Source organism: Mytilus trossulus, chromosome 11 (assembly GCF_036588685.1).
Source record: "Mytilus trossulus isolate FHL-02 chromosome 11, PNRI_Mtr1.1.1.hap1, whole genome shotgun sequence".
Classification (NCBI taxonomy): Eukaryota; Metazoa; Mollusca; class Bivalvia; order Mytilida; family Mytilidae; genus Mytilus; species Mytilus trossulus.
In genome coordinates, this window is record NC_086383.1 from 69,534,330 (window position 1) to 69,555,689 (window position 21,360).

A 21,360-nucleotide genomic window follows, 5' to 3' on the forward strand; every position below is an offset into this window, starting at 1 on the left:
TTTTTAATCAAATTATTAGATTCCTGATTTTTTTTCTTGAAAAAAAAAAATCTCGGTTGAAGGGAAATGGAAATAAAATGTGTTTACATTATAACTTACATTTACTGCTTTATGGCTATCTATGAGTTTCTCAAATGTTGAGTATTGCTAAAAGTATTATTACTTTCTTGAAACGTCGTACAAGTCAGATAAAAAACAAAAGAAACAGGCCGGTTACAACCAGCCGAATAGTTTTCTGCACTTGTAGTCAGGTCAAGTTCAGCCTCGGACCTTGACCCGACTACTCGTGCAGAAAAAACTATCCGGCAACGGTTGTTACCGGCCTGCTTTATTACCTTTGTATTTTATCTATTACATAATGGAGGCCCCTCAGGGGGTGTCCAAGTAATTACATAATCACAATTTTTGTTACCGCAATATGAATCGCATATAATCAAAAACTCCATGAGGAGTCTCATTTTATAAGGTATATTTAGAGCGGAATGTTTTTTTAACGTTTTTATATTCATATAAGTCGTGAGAACAATGAGAAACTGTTTTGACGATCAAAGTGTAGCGTACGCCCTCTACGTACCCCTGGATCAACATGTACGACTGCAACCTGTCTTACTTACTAAAAAATCCTAACAGAAAAATTGCCGGAAAAAGTCCTGAAACGAGTTGCATAGTAGATAGTTACTAGCCTGGGATCTGGCCCAATCTAGCTGCGCGTCGTACTGACGAGATTAGCTAGGACCCCAGGCTAGATAGTTACCCGCTCCCTGTCAAAGTATGTTTCCTAACGATTGTGAAAGAAATGGTAAGAATAAACGGTTTTTGTCAAACATACTCAAAGATATATCCAATATGTTGTGAATATACAAAGAAGTATGTTAAAACTGGGAACAGTATATCTAATATATATGTTCCTGGTTAAAATAAGACGTGCAAGTTGAAATGCTGGTCCCAGCTGATGCAGTCACGTATGGCGCAGGAATAGTGTCACGATGGCGTTTTAATGCAATCGCATAATTTATTTATGCGATTGTATAATTCATTTATGCGATTGCATAAATAATTCTGCGATGGCATAAATAATTATGCGATTGCATAAATGGCGTTTTATGCCATGGTTTAATTAATTTTGCCATTGCAAAATTCTATTTTTTGCAATGGCGTAATTATTAATGCGATCGCACTTTCATTAATGCAATCGTAAAAAGCTTTATGCTATCGCATAATTACATTAATGTTATGGCAAAAATGATTTCATTGTCCAATCAAAATCTTTCTTACATGCTGTATTTATGGTGAAATTTTCGGAACAACTTTGTCTAAAGGAATGGTAATTTTCTTTCATTAGGGGATGGGCGGTAGCAGTGGAATAAAAAAAAAAAAAAAAAATTAAAAAAATATACACCAAATTAAAGCTTATGGATTGAGGAATAAACTGAGTATAATTGTTATATGCCGCAATGACCATTACAAATGTTACAGAGGGAATAAATGCCAAAGTATGCGTGAAAATTAAAAAATAGCTAATTTGGAACAATGAAATGGATATTTTAAATAATGATATGGACTTGCAGGACCCTTTAGCTCCTAATTACAGATATATATATTATAGCTCAATCGAAAGCTTATCAAGAGAGGAACAAAATGTTTATAGTCAATATGTTCCGCAACGGATATTACAGGAGTAACGAAGGACTTAAACATCGACGAAATACGGGTGAACATTTAGAAAGAGCCAATTTTCAATAATGAAATTGATATTTTGAATAATGGAATGGACTGGCAGGACCCTTCAGCCCCTAATTACAAATATATATTATACCTCAATCGAAAGCTTATTAAGAGAGGCACAAATTGTATATAGTCAATATGTTCCGCAACGGATATTACAGGAGTAACGAAGGACTTAAATTTGGGATACGCCTGAACATTGAGAAATAGCCAATTTTGAATAATGAAATTGATATTTTGAATAATGGAATGGACTGGCAGGACCCTTCGGCTCCTAATTTCAGATATATAGTATACCTCAATCGAAAGCTTATCAAGAGAGGAACAAAATGTTTATAGTCAATATGTTTTGCAACGGATATTACAGGAGTAACGAAGGACTCAAACATCGACGAAATACGGGTGAACATTTAGAAAGAGCCAATTTTGAATAATGAAATTGATATTTTGAATAATGGAATGGACTGGCAGGACCCTTCAGCCCCTAATTACAAATATATATTATACCTCAATCGAAAGCTTATCAAGAGAGGAACAAAAGGTATATAGTCAATATGTTCCGCAACGGATATTACAGGAGTAACAAAGGTCTTAAACATCGACGAAATAAGGGTGAACATTGAGAAAGAGCCAATTTTGAATAATGAAATTGATATTTTGAATAATGGAATAGACTGGCAGGACCCTTCAGCCCCAAATTACAAATATATATTCTACCTCGACCGAAAGCTTATTCACATAGGAACAAAAGGTATATAGTCAATATGTTCCGCAACTGCATGATCTTTTTGAATGTTCACGCGTATTTCTCTAGTTAAGTCCTTCGTTACTCCTGTAATATGCGTTGCGGAACATATCCTCTCTTAATAAGTTTTCGATCGAGGTATACTATCTATCTGTAATTAGGGGCTGAAGGGTCCTGTCAGTTCATTCCATTATTCAAAATATCAATTTCATTATTCAAAATATGATATTTCTCAATGTTCGGGCGTATTTTGATATCTAAGTCCTTCGTTACTCCTCTAATATGCGCTGCCGAACATATTGACTATATGATACTTAACCCCTAACGGGAGGGATTGTGCCTGATATTCATATGATGAAAACATAATCTTTCAATCAGTTTGATTGAAGTCTGGAGCTGGCATGTCAGTTAACTACTAGTAGTCTGTTGTTATTTATGTATTATTGTCATTTTGCTTATTGTCTCTTGTTACATCTTCTGACATCAGACTCGGATTTCTCTTGAACTGAATTTTAATGTGCGTATTGTTATGCGTTTACTTTTCTAGAGGTATAGAGGGAGGATTGAGAGCTCATGAACATGTTTAACCCCACCGCATTTTTGCGCCTATCCCAAGTCAGGAACCTCTGGCCTTTGTTAGTCTTGTATTCTTTTTTATTTTAGTTTCTTGTAAGTATCGAGTTTAGTATGGTGTTCATTATCACTGAATAGTATATGTATTTGTTAAGGGCAAGCTAAGGAGGCATTCGGGGCCAGGCAACCTTAGGCAATTGCCTATCATTTGTACCTAGTGTGGACAAAAGCTTTGCCGAAGGGATTTTCTAATGAATTAGAGAAGGGAGGTGGTAGAGTCACACTACCCCAACTTTGGGCATCATTTCAAATAGTTCAGTAACTTTTACCACCTGGGCCTTTGGGGCCAAGCAACGTTAACCTTAGGCAATTGCGTATTATTTGTTCCTAGTGTGGACAAAAGTTTTCCCGAAGCAAGACATTTTTATGAATTAAAGAAGAGAGTTGGTAGGGTCACTCTACCCCATCTTTGGACCTCAACAAAAAAAAAACCCATAACTTTACCCCCCTGGGCCTTTGGGGCCAGGCAACCTTAGGCAATTGCGTATTATTTGTTCCTAGTGTGGACAAAAGTTTTGCCGGAGCAAGAATTTTTTATGAATTAAAGAAGAGAGTTGGTAGGGTCACTCTTCCCCATCTTTGGACCTCAATTAAAAAAGTTCCGTAACTTTATCCATCTGGGCAATTGCCTATCATTTGTACCTAACTATATAGTGTGAACAAACGCTTTGACGTAGGGATTTTTTTATGAATTAAAGAAGGGGGTTGTAATGTCACCCTATCCCAACCTGAAACCTTTGAATCTGTTGTTAGCCAAAATATACTTTATTGTAGTGAGAAATCGTCACTAAATATTGCGAAGAGCAACAAAACTTCAATTCCAATCTTAATCAATGGAATTAGTAAAACTTCAAATGAATTTGTATTCGTAAGGGTTCTGCGGAACACAGTGTCTCGCCTACTTTTACTGTTTTCGACGACGACAGAATGTGGGATCGTTATGTCTCGATTTTGAGACAAAAGTCACAGGCTCGACAAAAATGGGGAAACAATGATTATCAAAAATTTACATCTCGAAGCTATTTTTTGATTGTAAGAAGCTTCTGTCCAAGTTTGGTAGAAATCCAGGATGGTTTATAAATCTACTAAATGTTTTAAATACTTTAACTGCAGACTGTATAAATAACACATAGTTTTTTAGCAATTGTGGGACAGTGCATATATATATGTAGTGCTGAGTATTCAAAACCAGTGGCGGATCCAGAGGGGGGGGGGGGGGGGTTCCGGGGGTGCGCACCCCCCCTTTATTTTTGCCGATCAATGCATTTGTATCGGGACATATGTTTTGCACCCCCCCCCCCCCCCCCCTTTGCCCTGGGTTAGCACCCCCCTTTCGAAAATTCCTGCATCCGCCCCTGAACACTACAGTTCTCCAAACAGTGGAGGAAAGACCTTTTCAGTTCCTTGATGTCAGACCGAAGCTAATGCACAATATATACAATACCTTCATCTTTTCTGAATTGCTTGGACAAACCCTAGTCAAATTCACAGGCGCTTGGGTCCATGATACAGATTTTTTTTTTTTTTTTATTAAAATATTCAATTTTCTCAATTTATAAGACATATCTATCACTTCTGTGCATGTCTCGCCTAGTTTCGAGTGATTTAAACGACGCAGAGAAAATACAAAATTTCTTAGTATGGATAGTAAAATTTTGTATTTTCTCTGGGTCGTTTAAATCACTCGAAACTAGGTGAGACATGCACAGAAGTGATAGATATGTATTATAAAAATAGAAAATTGAATATTTTAATAAAAAAAAAAACAAAAAAAAAACTGTATCATAGTCCCAAGCGCCTGTGGTCAAATTTAGTCCGTCCAAATTTTTGGAAGAGTATGTATTCGTAAAAGCGATCAATCAATATAGTTAACGGCGCTATGATCAATAATCAAGCAACATTCTGGATAACGCCTTCATAACTTGAGGAGAAAAGAAATTTATATCTTCCTCCTCTCGCCTTGTGCGAGAAGCCATCTGTCTGTCTGATCCTCCTATTTGTACCATGATCTGGATGGTAATCTAGGTTTACTTTCAACTAAGTAAAGTTCATTCGAACGTACTTTGACTTTTCCTTAAAATTCAATGTAAGATTAAGTCGATGTTATATCAATTTTCATTGGTTAAAAAAAAAAATTCTGCGATCGCAAAAATAAATAGGCACTGGCTACGGTTACATGGAAATGTAACAATAATAAAAATATTATTGTTACATTGGAGACTAATTTCCGGAATGCAAAGTTGGGTAAGGAACTGATTAATTACGAATGTAACAATAATTATTGAGGCTATGATTACATTGCGTTATTGTTACATGAAAAACGTAGTCTACGATCATGGGACTATATGTACTAAATAATAAAAGTTGACGAAATTTATTTTATATTTACAATACATACAATTTCTTTATTTTTTTTATTTACAATGACAGTTTCTACATATCCATCCAAAGTTTTATTTTTTTTATCACCCAAAACTAAGTTGGTAATAGGAATCTCTTTGTCCTTTGTTCAAAGTATAATGACAGTTATGAGAGTAGGTGTGCAGTTTAATACTGAGAAGTGGGCACTCTTCTCAGCCCGAGTTCCCAACAACAACCCATTGAACTATATTTTTCGCCTTTGGCGGCACTACTAATCTAAAGTAAAATTGAGAATGGAAATGGGGAATGTGTCAACTTAAAAGCGACAACAACCCGACCATAGAGCAGACAACAGCCGAAAGCCACCAATGGGTCTTCAATGTAGTGAGAAACTCCCGCACCCGGAGATGTCCTGCAGCAAGCCCCTTACTAGGACAAATATGTATACTAGTTCAGTGATAATGGACGCTATACTTTAGTCCGAATTATACACAAGAAACTAATATTAAAAATCATATAAGACTTACAAAGGCCAGAGGCTCCTGACTTGCAAGTTGGGACAGTATCTTAAAGAACACCAAAACCATTAATACATAAACTATTCAAACACAATTTGTTGAATAATAATACTAATTATTTGTCATTATCACAAGTATTATTGGGTACATATGAAAGAATTAAGCAACACAACTATAGAAGATTTAAATTTAATAAATCCAGCGTATATTACTGTTTTCATGTAACAATAACGCAATGTAACCGTAGCCTCAATAATAATTGTTACATTCGTAATAAATCGATTCCTTACCCAGCTTTGCATTCAGGCAATTAGTGTCCAATGATTATGTAACAATAATATTTTTATTATTGTTACATTCCCATGTAACCGTAGCCAGTGCCAAATAAATATGCGGTTGCGTAAATGTAAAGATATTTTTGCGATCGCATAAATAGATTTATGCCATCGCATAATTATATTTATGCAATCGCATAAATAATAATGCAATTCCATAATTATTTATGCCATCGCATAAACATAATTATGGCATCGCATAAATGAATTATGCGATGGCATAAAAACGCCATTGTGACACTATTCCTGCGCCATAGTCACGGGTGGTCGGTATCGGGATCGTTCGCCCTGATTACATGTTCGCCCTAGATTCGTTCGCACTGAGTTTGTTCGCCCTGATAGTCCGTTCGCCCTGGGTTCGTTCGCCTTATATTCATTTATGATATGTATATATGTTACATCAATGAAAGAAACATATATATATATTAAAATTTATGTATATCTATTAAAAGTTAAATAAAGAATATTTGCCAAATTTATATTAATTAAATAACTTTCTTGGCCGCATTGTTACACCTTATTTTATAATTACTTTTAATTACTGTTGTCTGTTGATTGGATTTTGATTGGTGATTAGGTGTCATTTGAAACCTTTGATATCACTGATTGTTATATAAATTGTCTTTGATGGATTAATAATGAGAATAACATTTTTCTCAAATAAAATAGTCAGCTTGGATGGGTAAAATTCAGTTTGAAATATAAAAATAAAAAAAAGGATGGGTAAAAACCCTGATGACAAGTGATCAATGTACAGCAGTGTGACTGTGTTTTTGGTGTTTGTTTCACTTATAGTAATTCTATTTAGTGCTTTTAAATATTCGTTTAGGAAATAAATGTGTGCGAAGTACAGTTCGGAATTGATCTTGTTATAACTGTTACTGAATATTTTTAAATTGTGTAAATGTATCAAGAAAGTTAAATATATTAATAACTTAGTCATGTTAGTCTTTAGTTGTTTAATGTCAAATACTTTGTAGTCTTTGAATTCACAGAAATGTACTGAAACTTATAACTTAGTATAGCAGCTAGCTTTAGACAAGTTAACATGATACATCGTAAATATTCAGCGAAATTGTAGACTGACTTCAACACATTCAATTATATACACAAAACGCAACACTGTACTAAAAAATAAAATCAGGGCAACGGACTCGGGGCAAACAGGTATTAGGCCGAACAGAAACTAGGGCGAACAGAAACTAGGGCGAACCAGAATCAGGGCGGATGGACCCGGATTCCGGGTGGTCCTAGTTCCCAACAACAATAGAATATACACATGTAATACTAAATAGTCATAGTTTACAAGCAGAGGCGGATCCACTGACTGCCTAAGAGGGGGCCTGCTTCCAGTCATGCTTCAGTAGGGATTTCCTATGTAACCAAGGTTTTCCCACAAAAAGGGGGAGGGTTTACCCCATGCGTCCTCAAATATTCACTGGTTTAAGTTTTTGAAATTTTAATAACTTTATTAAACTATCCTGGATTTCTACCAAACTTTGACAGAAGCTTGTTTATGATCATAAGATAGTATCCAGAAGTAAATTTTGTAAAAATAAAATTCCATTTTTTCCGTATTTTACTTTTAAATGGACTTAAATTTTCTGCCAGGAAACAACACATTCACTTTAAGCTTTTTAAAATTGAACTTTCTTATACTAGTTTGGATTTGTACCAAACTTGAACAGAAGCTTGTTTATGATCAAAAGCTAGTTTCTAGAAGGAAATTTAGTTTTCTTCCAGTTGACATTACATTTAGTCTGCAGTTTAAAGTTTTTAAACAGTATTAGATTCATAAACTATCCTGGATTTTTACCAAACTTGGACAGAAGCTTCTTACAATTTTAAGATAATATCAAGAGGAATATTTTATTGATTTATTTCCTCATTATTGTTGAGCCTGCTATTAAGAGAAAGAGTAGGCGAGACACTGGGTTCCGCGGAACCCGGACAAATTTTTATTATTTTTATTAAACAAATATAAATATTGTTCAAATAGTTTTTATACGACCGCAAATTTTGAAAAAAATTTCGTCGTATATTGCTATCATTAAGTATTTATTGATTTAATATATATTCTTCAAGATAATACTACAGTTTAGTAATGCCTAAGGTGAAGAATATATATATAGTTCAATGGTGCCATATTTAGATGAAAAGTATTCAACTCTATGTATTTAACTGCACATTGCAGCATCACTCGTTTATGATGGCTGTTTTTAATTGTTCAACCTGACCAAACATTTGTAAATCATGCACCCAAAAGCACATACAATGTACTGGATGTGCTGAAGCTGCCATTGAAAAACAATAAATAATAATAAGAACAACAAATGTATTATGTCTTTTATGACACAAAATCAGTACATGCACAACAAAAAATCGCACACGGAAAGCAAAGGAACAGTGCTTTTATTGTTGTTTTTAATATCAAAGTCGCAGTGAAGCCGTCAACACAAAATGTTGTATAATAATGATATGTATCATTGAATTGTTTATGAATACAAATGTTCAAGTTATATATTAATCAGGGGTTCAAATTTACTTTAAGCAATGGAAGGTCCAGGACTTTTGACCAAAGATACTTGAAGGTGACTGGTCTTTCATTATTCTTAGAAAGGTCCAATTTTTATTTAAAATTCAATTTATCAAAACAAAATGCTTACCATAACATGATAAGATAAAACCTGAGGATTCCAGTAAATAAGTTTTGAGCGGGAAATACAAATATGAAAGTTTCGGTAGGAAAGAAAAAATAGATAAAAATAAAATATTTCTGGGAAATACAAATAAATGATTTTCAGTCGGAACGAATTAATAGCATGAATAGAGTCGGCCGGTAAAGGACAAACAAACAATATTTTAATTTAAGCCTTATGTAATATTTTGTTTTTGTGTCGAAAATGGAAACCATTTTATTCAATGTTTCAAACATAAGTGTGTTGAAGATTTCAGGTAAAGGAACTTTACCAATAATTTTGCCATCACTTGGGGACCTTCTCCGCCATCATCTTGTCTGCCGTCAAAGAATTAAAAATCTTCTCACCTGAAACTACTGGGCTAAATGTTATCAAAATTTACCTGAATGTTCCTAAGGGCATCTACATTTGTAGTTTAAAAATTGTATCTGTTGATTTAATCCATTAACATTAAACATGGCTGATGATGCTAAAAATAGAACATAGGAATAATTTGCATTTTTTTGGCTTATATATTTTTTATTTCAAAAACTAAAGCAGAAAGAGCAAATCCTCGTATCTCCTGTAAAATTTTCAGAAAATTTGACAACACGTTTCGGAGTTTTTGCCTCTGAAATGACAATTTTTAGTAAATGTTGAAAGTTTTTGGTTTATATATCTTAAAAACTAAAGCAGTTAAAGCAAATTTGACAATTTGGAGGTCTCGGTTTATCTTCTGTGGAATTTTTAGAAAAATTATTTATCATTTTTTCGAGTTACATTGTATTGCCCCTGAAATGTCAATAATTTGTTGATTTCGTAGTTTTTTAAATTTTAATAAGTAAAAACAATCAAAATAAGTTCTACAAATCATCAACTTAGACTGAATAGTCAAATGCATATATGACACCTTTATACAGGAATTGTATTTTATAAATGATGCAGTATCTATAGATAAAAAGAAATTGTTTCTTGAAAATGTATTTCGAGGTCATTAATGTCATACATGTACATGAAGGTTGTACATTTTTTTGTAAATCTATGATATACACACAAAGCAAAAGAACAAGGCTTTTATTGTTGTTCTCTATAGTCAAAGTGAGGCCTTCAACACGGAATGTTGTATAATGTGTATTATTATTCCTTACATATATTTCAAATAATTCTATTGGGTGAAACTTTATCACGTGACATGGAATAATTCATTTAATTTTCATTCAATTGCAATGAACAATGATGAAGGACTAATAACCCTAAAAACTTACCCCAGCGGAGAATAACCCTATTATTCAACGGTGAATAACCTTTTCAGTTTGTTTATTTGTACTTGAGTTACCTCCCATGAAAATTACGTCACAGGCGTAAATAAACAAAAAACAAAATGGCAGCATTCACGTTACACTGGAAGCCCATCGAGAGACGAGGAAATAAGACATTGAACATGAATATAGCTGAGAGTGCCAGAAGCCGATGATATCTCTTATAAACGGTCCTTTTCAGGGCCATCAATATTTTACAAAAAGATTCTACTTTTGTTGTAAATTCGAGTATTTTGAACACAAAAATGTATTTTCAAAAGTCAGCAATGGTCAGTCTGCGTGTTATCATGGTTATGTTAAAAATATAGACTTTACAGTGTAAGTGTTCAAAATGCCCTTCCACTGTTCGTTCGGTATTATAAAATAATTTTGTCCCGTTGAAAAATCTAGGATATCAATAATGTGACACTGGGCTTTTGTCACACCTGATGAAGGGAGTAAGTTGGTGTGTTGTATGAATTAGAAAACAATAAAATATCATCAGTACTAGACCTACAAAATGCCTCTTAAGAAGATCTATAAATAGGCAAAACTAACCATTATAAGGAAAAAGAAAAAAATCAAAATGTCATATTTTTTACCAGGTGAGCGATTAAGGCTTGTTAATAATACAGCGACATGACACAAGAATAACTCCCGTTAGACAGCCTGGCTAATAATACAGTGAAGTGACACAAAAATAACTCCCATTAGACATTTAGACAGCATTGTTAATAATACAGTGACTTGACACAGAAATAACTCCAATAAGACAGCCTTGTTAATAATACTGTGACATAACACATAAATAACTCATATTAGACAGCCTGGCTAATAATACAGTGACATGACACAAAAATAACTCCCATTAGACAGCCTGGCTAATAATACAGTGAAGTGACACAAAGATAACTCCAATTATACAGCCTTGCTAATAATACAGTGACGTGACACAAAAATAACTCCCATTAGAGAGCCTTGTTAATAATACAGTGACATGACACAAAAATAACTCCCATTAGACAGCCTGGCTAATGATACAGTGACATGACACATAAATAACTCATATTGGACAGCCTGGCTAATAATACAGTGACATGACACAAAAATAACTCCCATTAGACAGCCTTGCTAATAATACAGTGACATGACACATAAATAACTCATATTAGACAGCCTGGCTAATAATACAGTGACATGACATAAAAATAACTCCCATTAGACAGCCTGGCTAATAGCTCAGTGACGTGACACAAACATAACTCCAATTAGACAGCCTTGCTAATAATACAGTGACATGACACAAAAATAACTCCAATTAGATAGCCATGCTAATAATACAGTGACATGACACATAAATAACTCATATTAGACAGCCTGGCTAATAATACAGTGACATGACACAAAAATAACTCCAATTAGATAGCCATGCTAATAATACAGTGACATGACACATAAATAACTCATATTAGACAGCCTGGCTAATAATACAGTGACATGACATAAAAATAACTCCCATTAGACAGCCTGGCTAATAGCTCAGTGACGTGACACGAACATAACTCCAATTAGACAGCCTTGCTAATAATACAGTGACATGACACAAAAATAACTCCAATTAGATAGCCATGCTAATAATACAGTGACATGACACAAAAATAACTCCAATTAGACAGCCTTGTTAATAATACAGTGACATGACACATAAATAACTCATATTAGACAGCCTGGCTTACAATACAGTGACGTGACACAAAAATAACTCCCATTAGACATTTAGACAGCCTGGCTAATAATGCAGTGACATGACACAAAAATAACTCCCATTAGACAGCCTGGCTAATAATACAGTGACATGACACAAAAATAACTCCCATTAGACAGCCTTGCTAATAATACAGTGACATGACACAAAAATAACTCCAATTAGACAGCCTTGCTAATAATACAGTGACATGACACAAAAATAACTCCAATTAGACAGCCTGGCTAATAATACAGTGACATGACACAAACATAACTCCCATTAGACAGCCTTGCTAATAATACAGTGACATGACACAAAAATAACTCCCATTAGACAGCCTTGCTAATAACAGGCCTTCATGCTATTATGAATTTGTCCTAAAAACTCCTACACCGAGCTGTGTATGGTACTATATACAGAAGGTCATATCTCTTTCTTTCATGACACAGACAAGTTACTTGATACAAGCTAAAAAAGTATATACATAATATATTCAGAAATGGTTCAACCGATATTCATCTGAAACTGTAATTGAGCTATTTTATATTTTCAGTTTAAAGATCTACTGTTCGTTTTTATTTGATTCAAATCCAGTCGATTTAATACACGTTTAGTAAAGGTAAGTGAATATTATAGTCAAATTGTATTGAATCGTTATGGTATTTATTTTATCAAATGAAATTCAATTAACAATGTTAAAATGTATAATTGTATAAATAAACCAATTTTTCAAGACGTTTCATTACAATGTTAAAATGCTTAAAGGGGAGATAATAAAGAGCTAACAGGATTAACATTTTGCACTCATCTACTTTTGTTATACATGTATTTATATGGAAAACAAAAAAATATGTGACATAACTATATGATTACCAAACTAACATGTCTAACAAAACATTGCAATCATTACAATGTTAATTGCTTAAAAAAATAAGAGTTTTCGACTATGAAGTGAACTTGGGATATTTACGTTAATGGGACAGCAACCATTCAATGAAAGAGGTCAAAATTGTATTCAACCATTGACAAGCATCTTTAAATTATAGACCTATCAGTGGGTTTGTACTTACATTCATGAGCAACACAAGTGCCACATTTGGAGAATGATCTGCTTACCGTTCCTGAGCACCTGAGATCACCACAAACTTTTGCTGGGGTTTGTGTTGCTCAGTCTTAAGGTTTTTATTTTTCTACCGACAAAGTCGAAGGGGACTTTAGGTTTGCACTCCGTCAGTCTGTCTGTCTGTCTATGTCTGTCTGTCTATGTCTGTCTGTCTATGTCTGTCTGTCTATGTCTGTCTGTCTATGTCTGTCTGTCTGTCCATCCGTCAGACCAGCAAATCAGTTTTCCAGGTTTTATATGCTCGTCAAAATTTTGACGGGACGTATTATAGTATACTAATGTCTGGCGTCCGTCTGACCATGTCGCACCATTTCTTGAGAACAATCTATCCAAATTTCATTAAAATTAACATAGTTGTTTCTTATGATGATCAAACGATCTGTATACTTTTTGGCTAAAATAAGATTAAAACTTTTTCAGTTACGAGACTTTGTAACTAAAACAGGGGTGTGTTTTTATACGACCGCAAATTTTGAAAAAATTTTCGTCGTATATTGCTATCACGTTGGCGTCGTCGTCGTCGTCGTCGTCGTCGTCGTCGTCGTCGTCGTCGTCCAAATACTTTTAGTTTTCGCACTCTAACTTTAGTAAAAGTGAATAGAAATCTATGAAATTTTAACACAAGGTTTATGACCATAAAAGGAAGGCTGGTATTGATTTTGGGAGTTTTGGTCCCAACATTTTAGGAATTAGGGGCCAAAAAGGGCCCAAATAAGCATTTTCTTGGTTTTCGCACTATAACTTTAGTTTAAGTTAATAGAAATCTATGAAATTTTGACACAAGGTTTATGACCACAAAAGAAAGGTTGGGATTGATTTTGGGAGTTTTGGTTTCAACAGTTTAGGAATTAGGGGCCAAAAAAGGGCCCAAATAAGCATTATTCTTGGTTTTCGCACAATAACTTTAGTTAAAGTAAATAGAAATCAATGAAATTTAAACACAATGTTTATGACCACAAAAGGAAGGTTGGTATTGATTTTGGGAGTTGCGGTCCCAACAGTTTAGGAATTAGGGGCCAAAAAGGGACCCAAATAAGCATTTTTCTTGGTTTTCGCACCATAGCGTTAATATAAGTAAATAGAAATCTATGAAATTTAAACACAAGGATTATGACTATAAAAGGAAGGTTGGTATTGATTTTGGGAGTTTTGGTCCCAACAGTTAAGGAAAAAGGGGCCCAAAGGGTCCAAAATTAAACTTTGTTTGATTTCATCAAAATGGAATAATTGGGGTTCTGTAATATGCCAAATCTAACTGTGTATGTAGATTCTTAATTTTTGGTCCCGTTTTCAAATTGGTCTACATTAAGGTCCAAAGGGTCCAAAATTAAACTTAGTTTGATTTTAACAAAAATTGAAACCTTGGGGTTCTTTGATATGCTGAATCTAAAAATGTACTTAGATTTTTGATTATTGGCCCAGTTTTCAAGTTGGCCCAAATCGAGGTCCAAAATTAAACATTGTTTGATTTCATCAAAAATTGAATAATTGGGGTTCTTTGATATGCCAAATCTAACTGTGTATGTAGATTCTTAATTTTTGGTCCAGTTTTAAAATAGGTCTAAATTAAAGTGCAAAGGGTCCAAAATTAAACTAAGTTTGATTTTAACAAAAATTAAATTCTTGGGCCTCTTTGATATGCTGAATCTAAACATGTACTTAGATTTGTGATTATGGGCCCAATTTTCAAGTTGGTCCAAATCAGGATCTAAAATTATTATATTAAGTATTGTGCATTAGCAAGTCTTTTCAATTGCACAGTATTGTGCAATGGCAAGAAATATCTAATTTCACAATATTGTGAAATAGCAAATTTTTTTTTAATTAAGAGTTATCTTTCTTTGTCCAGTATAGTAAGCAAGAAATATCTGCAAGAATTTTTTTTAATTGGAGTTATCTTTCTTTGTCCAGAATCAACTTAAATCTTTGTTATATACAATATACAATGTATATTCACTTTTTACTACCAACTGATAAATTTAAATAATCTTTACCATTCAGTGATAACAAGCAGTTTTTTTACATCTTAATATTTTATGATGTATTTAAATGAGTAGTAATTGTTGCAAGCTCCATTAGAATATTTTAATTGAAATTAGTTTTGGAATAAGGGAAAGGGGGATGTGAATAAAAAATTGGGTTCAATTTTTCTCATTTGAAATTTCATAAATAAAAAGAAAATTTCTTCAAACATTTTTTGGAGAGGATTAATATTCAACAGCATAGTGAATTGCTCTAAGAGAAAACAAAAAAATTAAGTTCATTTGAATACATTCATTCTGTGTCAGAAACCTATGCTGTGTCAACTATTTAATCACAATCCAAATTTAGAGCGGAATCCAGCTTGAATGTTGTGTCCATACTTGCCCCAACCGTTCAGGGTTCAACCTCTGCGGTCGTATAAAGCTACGCCCTGCGGAGCATCTGGTTTTCACATGTCGTACCGTATCTCAAAAACGATTTATGATTATTGCTTAAATCTTTACACACTTTTTACATGTCTTAGTTATATTAATCTGAAGATCTGTATACTTTTTTGTGATGATTCTTTATTTTATTTTTGAGTTATTGAATTTTTATTGAGCTTTTTGGTAAAAAACATATAAAACATGTTGTGAGCAATTTTTTTTCTGTCTCTTATATAAACTTCCTATTGAGCAGGAATAAGGAATGAGTCAAGATATACCTAGCATGACTTCCTGAACAACCCTCGCGTTATTCCAAACATTTTTTAATGTTTTTTTTCACAAGACGACGGGCATATCATGCGCTCGTGGCGCAGCTGTTTATTAGTCCCCTACTGACGAAGTCGAAGGAGACTTTAGGTTTGCACTCTGTTCGTCTGTCTGTCTGTCCATCTGTCTGTCAGTCCGGCAAATAAGTTTCCAGACTTTTTTCTTCATGCTTGAAGATATTGATTTGATATTTGGTGTATTGTTTTATTATGACAAGTTACAGGTCAAGTTCGATTTTAGCTTATCTCCTTGTTCAGTTAAAGCCCTTTCCCTAGAATTAAATTTTTGATGAAATACTTATTAATTAATAGATTTCTGTTTAAAGGGAAATACGTACTCTTTTTTTATTAACTTTCCCTAGAATTATATTTTTGATGAAATATTTATTAATTACTAGATTTTTGTTCAAAGGGAAATAACTCATTTTTTAAAAGACATTGTATTAAGATAAATGATATTTTGGATTTTTTCCCTTCTCTTTAGTAAATTGTTTGAAGAATTAAGTGGTAGGTTTGTTTGTTATTTTATGTAGTTTACACCATGACAAGTTATAGATCAAGTTAGAATTTCGTTCCATTACAATGATTTTTTTAACCGGTAGGGGACTATGTATTGCCATGCTTGTTTTCTTTGTGCTTGAAGATATTGATTTAATATTTGGTTTATTGCTTCATAATGACATGTTACAGATCAAGTTCGAATTAAGTTCTGGTCTGATGATTTTGTACAGAGTTGTGGTCCTTGGACTTTGAAAATTCACTTAAATAATCAGTTTTCCTCACTTTGTTTCGTCATACTTGAAGATATTGATTTGATAATTGGTCTATAGTTTTATCATGACAAGTTACAGATCAAACTCAAATTTTGTTCCGGTCTGATGGTTTTGTGCAGAGTTATGGTCCTTGATCTTCGAAAATTAACTTAAATAATCAGTTTTCCACACTTTGAGTCGTTATGCATGCTTGAAGATATTGACTTGTCTTTGTTATATAGTTTAAACCATGACAAGTTATAGATCAAGTTAACATTTTGTTCCAGTACAATGATTTTTTAAATGGTAGGGGTCCTAGGGGATCATGTATGCCATGCAATAATGTCAGAATGCTTGTTTATTTTGTGTTTTGTGTACTGTTGTTTGTTGGTGTTTTCTCTTTAGCCTTGTCAAAGGTGTCAGACCACCAATTAAAAGTCCCTATCTGTTCAACCAAATTTTGCAATTTTCATAGCTTTCTAAATTTTTTATCTTAAGTTTAACCTCTTACAAACCAGGTATGTCCTGAATCGTACAGGTATCACCTTTCGTCATGCCAATTTTCAGCATACCTTTAAGGCCATATAAGAAAGAAGAGACCTTCCGAATGGATGTACCACTAAAGATAACCCCTGGTTTTCTTGAAATCTTAAATTAGTATACTATGGAGTGCATTTATCCTCAATTTTTAATGTCAACTCATAGACAAGTAAATTTGGGCTCAAAATGGTCTTAATATATTTCTCTTTCACCAAAAGTTTCATTTCTGCAAATTTGTTGGGTAGTTTAAGTAAATAATGACATCAAATGCACTATTTTTTGTCCGAGTAGGCCTACTTTCACATACGTTCTAAATTTGAGGGAATAATTGGTGGTGTGACACCTAAAGAGACAAAAAAGTTGATTAGAAATCTTTTATTTTGCTTTATTCTTAATCCTTAGTCAATTTGTAGTTAAAAACAGCCTATCTGAGCATTATGCGACTTATATCAAATATTTCACAGCTCAATTTAAACTGACTGTAATGTATGACTTTGATAGAAAATACTTGAAAATTTCATTTTGGGCTACAGGAACATAAACTTTCAATATCAAGATCAGTGTTTGCTGTTTTTTCCTTGTTTGTTTTACTACTTTCAAGACTTTCCACAATTTTTGCAATGAATTTAGTAAAAAATCCAAGGTATTGAAGTGTCGAGGAATATTGACTCCCCTTTTTTTCATCTGGTGTCAGTAAAGTACTACAAATTGATCAAAAGTGCAGTCATGGTCATTTAACTGTGTTTATTTACATCAGTTAATAAATTTAAGATATAAAATTTCATTTGGAATAATAAATGGTACTTTTGTGAGTTTCTGCAGTGTTTACATTAGGCTATACTATCTGCCAAGTACATATTATGACGCAATGATATAAGGGGTAAAAATCAAATAATTTCATTAAATCTGCATGACAAAATTTGTTTGGGGGTAGTAAACAACCTATGTTTCAATGTTTAACACCACAGAATAACTTTCTGTGCATTTATAACATTATTTAGGACATTTTTTATATAAAAGCATATTGTCAGGGTGGGAAAAACTAAAAATAGCACAAACTCAAAATTTGCAATATGTGACATTTTGCTACCAAAAAGTTTGAAATGTGGCTACTATTATCTCAAATGATCAGTTAAGACAAAAAAAAAACAATTGTTTTCTGATTTTGATGTTTCACCGCATTTTGCTTAAAGGTGTCAGACCACCAATTAAAAGTCCCTATCTGTACAACCAAATTTTGCAATTTTCATAGCTTTCTAAATTTTTTATCTTAAGTTTAACCTCTTACAAACCAGGTATGTCCTGAATCGTACAGGTATCACCTTTCGTCATGCCAATTTTCAGCATACCTTTAAAGCCATATAAGAAAGAAGAGACCTTCCGAATGGATGTACCACTAAAAATAACCCCTGGTTTTCTTGAAATCTTAAATTAGTATACTATGGAGTGCATTTATCCTCAATTTTTAATGTCAACTCATAGACAAGTAAATTTGGGCTCAAAATGGTCTTAATATATTTCTCTTTCACCAAAAGTTTCATTTCTGCAAATTTGTTGGGTAGTTTAAGTAAACAATGACATCAAATGCACTATTTTTTGTCCGAGTAGGCCTACTTTCACATACGTTCTAAATTTGAGGGAATAATTGGTGGTGTGACACCTAAAGAGACAAAAAAGTTGATTAGAAATCTTTTATTTTGCTTTATTCTTAATCCTTAGTCAATTTGTAGTTAAAAACAGCCTATCTGAGCATTATGTGACTTATATCAAAAATTTCACAGCTCAATTTAAACTGACTGTAATGTATGACTTTGATAGAAAATACTTGAAAATTTCATTTTGGGCTACAGGAACATAAACTTTCAATATCAAGATCAGTGTTTGCTGTTTTTTCCTTGTTTGTTTTACTACTTTCAAGACTTTCCACAATTTTTGCAATGAATTTAGTAAAAAATCCAAGGTATTGAAGTGTCGAGGAATATTGACTCCCCTTTTTTTCATCTGGTGTCAGTAAAGTACTACAAATTGATCAAAAGTGCAGTCATGGTCATTTAACTGTGTTTATTTACATCAGTTAATAAATTTAAGATATAAAATTTCATTTGGAATAATAAATGGTACTTTTGTGAGTTTCTGCAGTGTTTACATTAGGCTATGCTATCTGCCAAGTACATATTATGACGCAATGATATAAGGGGTAAAAATCAAATAATTTCATTAAATCTGCATGACAAAATTTGTTTGGGGGTAGTAAACAACCTATGTTTCAATGTTTAACACCACAGAATAACTTTCTGTGCATTTATAACATTATTTAGGACATTTTTTTATATAAAAGCATATTGTCAGGGTGGGAAAAGCTAAAAATAGCACAAACTCAAAATTTGCAATATGTGACATTTTGCTACCAAAAAGATTGAAATGTGGCTACTATTATCTCAAATGATCAGTTAAGACAAAAAAAAAAAACAATTGTTTTCTGATTTTGATGTTTCACCGCATTTTGCTTAAAGGTGTCAGACCACCAATTAAAAGTCCCTATCTGTACAACCAAATTTTGCAATTTTCATAGCTTTCTAAATTTTTTATCTTAAGTTTAACCTCTTACAAACCAGGTATGTCCTGAATCGTACAGGTATCACCTTTCGTCATGCCAATTTTCAGCATACCTTTAAAGCCATATAAGAAAGAAGAGACCTTCCGAATGGATGTACCACTAAAAATAACCCCTGGTTTTCTTGAAATCTTAAATTAGTATACTATGGAGTGCATTTATCCTCAATTTTTAATGTCAACTCATAGACAAGTAAATTTGGGCTCAAAATGGTCTTAATATATTTCTCTTTCACCAAAAGTTTCATTTCTGCAAATTTGTTGGGTAGTTTAAGTAAACAATGACATCAAATGCACTATTTTTTGTCCGAGTAGGCCTACTTTCACATACGTTCTAAATTTGAGGGAGTAATTGGTGGTGTGACACCTTTAGTTTGAACTTCGATTATTTGTATTTTGTAGATCCTTGTCCAGTCAATGTGATCCTTGTCCAGTCAATGTGATCCAGTCAATGTGATCCTTGTCCAGTCAATGTGATCCTTGTCCAGTCAATGTGATCCTTGTCCAGTCAATGTGATCCTTGTCCATGCAGTCAATGTGATCCTTGTCCATGCAGTCAATGTGATCCTTGTCCAGTCAATGCGATACTTGTCCAGTCAATGAGATCCTTGTCCAGTCAATGTGATCCTTGTCCAGTCAAGTTATTATAGGTAAGTGTACATTATATGTGAACTATATAGGATCATATTACTAAGTGAGATATATGTCAATGAGACAGCAACCCAAAAAAGTAAGAATGGTGATGTATACAGGTCAATATATAGTCAACAAATCAAAAATAACCTCATATGACAAGGTCTTTATTTTAATGAAGGTTTATGACCATAAAAGGTAGGTTGGGTTTGATTTTGGGAGTTTTGGTCCCAACAGTTTAGGAATTAGGGGCCCAAAGGGTCCAAAATTTAACTTTGTTTGATTTCATAAAAAAATGAATAATTGGGGTTCTTTGATATGCCGAATCTAACTGTGTATGTAGATTCTTAATTTTTGGTCCAGTTTTCAAATTGGTCTACATTAAGGTCCAAAGGGTCCAAAATTGAACTTAGTTTGATTTTAACAAAAAATGAATCCTTGGGGTTCTTTGATATGCTGAATCTAAAAATGTACTTAGATTTTTGATTATTGGACCAGTTTTCAAGTTGGTCCAAATCAGGGTCTTAAATTAAACTTTGTTTGATTTCATCGAAAATTGAACAATTGGGGTTCTTTGATATGCCAAATCTAACTGTGTATGTAGATTCTTAATTTTTGGTCCCGTTTTCAAATTGGTCTACATTAAAGTCCAAAGGGTCCAAAATTAAACTAAGTTTGATTTTAACAAAAATTGAATTCTTGGGCTTTTTTGATATGCTGAATCTTAACATGTACTTTGATTTTTGATTATGGGCCAGTTTTCAAGTTGGTTCAAATCAGGATCCAAAATTATTATATTAAGTATTGTGCAATAGCAAGAAATTTTCAATTGCACAGTATTCAGCAATAGCAAGAAATCTTCAATTGCACAGTATTGTGCAATAGCAAGATATTTTCAATTGCACAGTATTGCGCAATAGCACGA

At 33.3% G+C, this 21,360-nt stretch overlaps 1 long non-coding RNA gene across 1 annotated transcript in view; it reads left to right on the top strand.

Moving 5' to 3' along the window:
• Positions 1–20,376, top strand: part of LOC134691499 (uncharacterized) — a 28,955-nt gene extending 8,579 nt beyond the window's left edge. Inside the window, exons 2-3 of the long non-coding RNA XR_010102155.1 lie at positions 12,594–12,659; positions 20,205–20,376. This is a non-coding gene — a long non-coding RNA (uncharacterized LOC134691499). The remainder of the gene's footprint in view (positions 1–12,593; positions 12,660–20,204) is intronic.
• Positions 20,377–21,360: the final 984 nt, after the last annotated feature.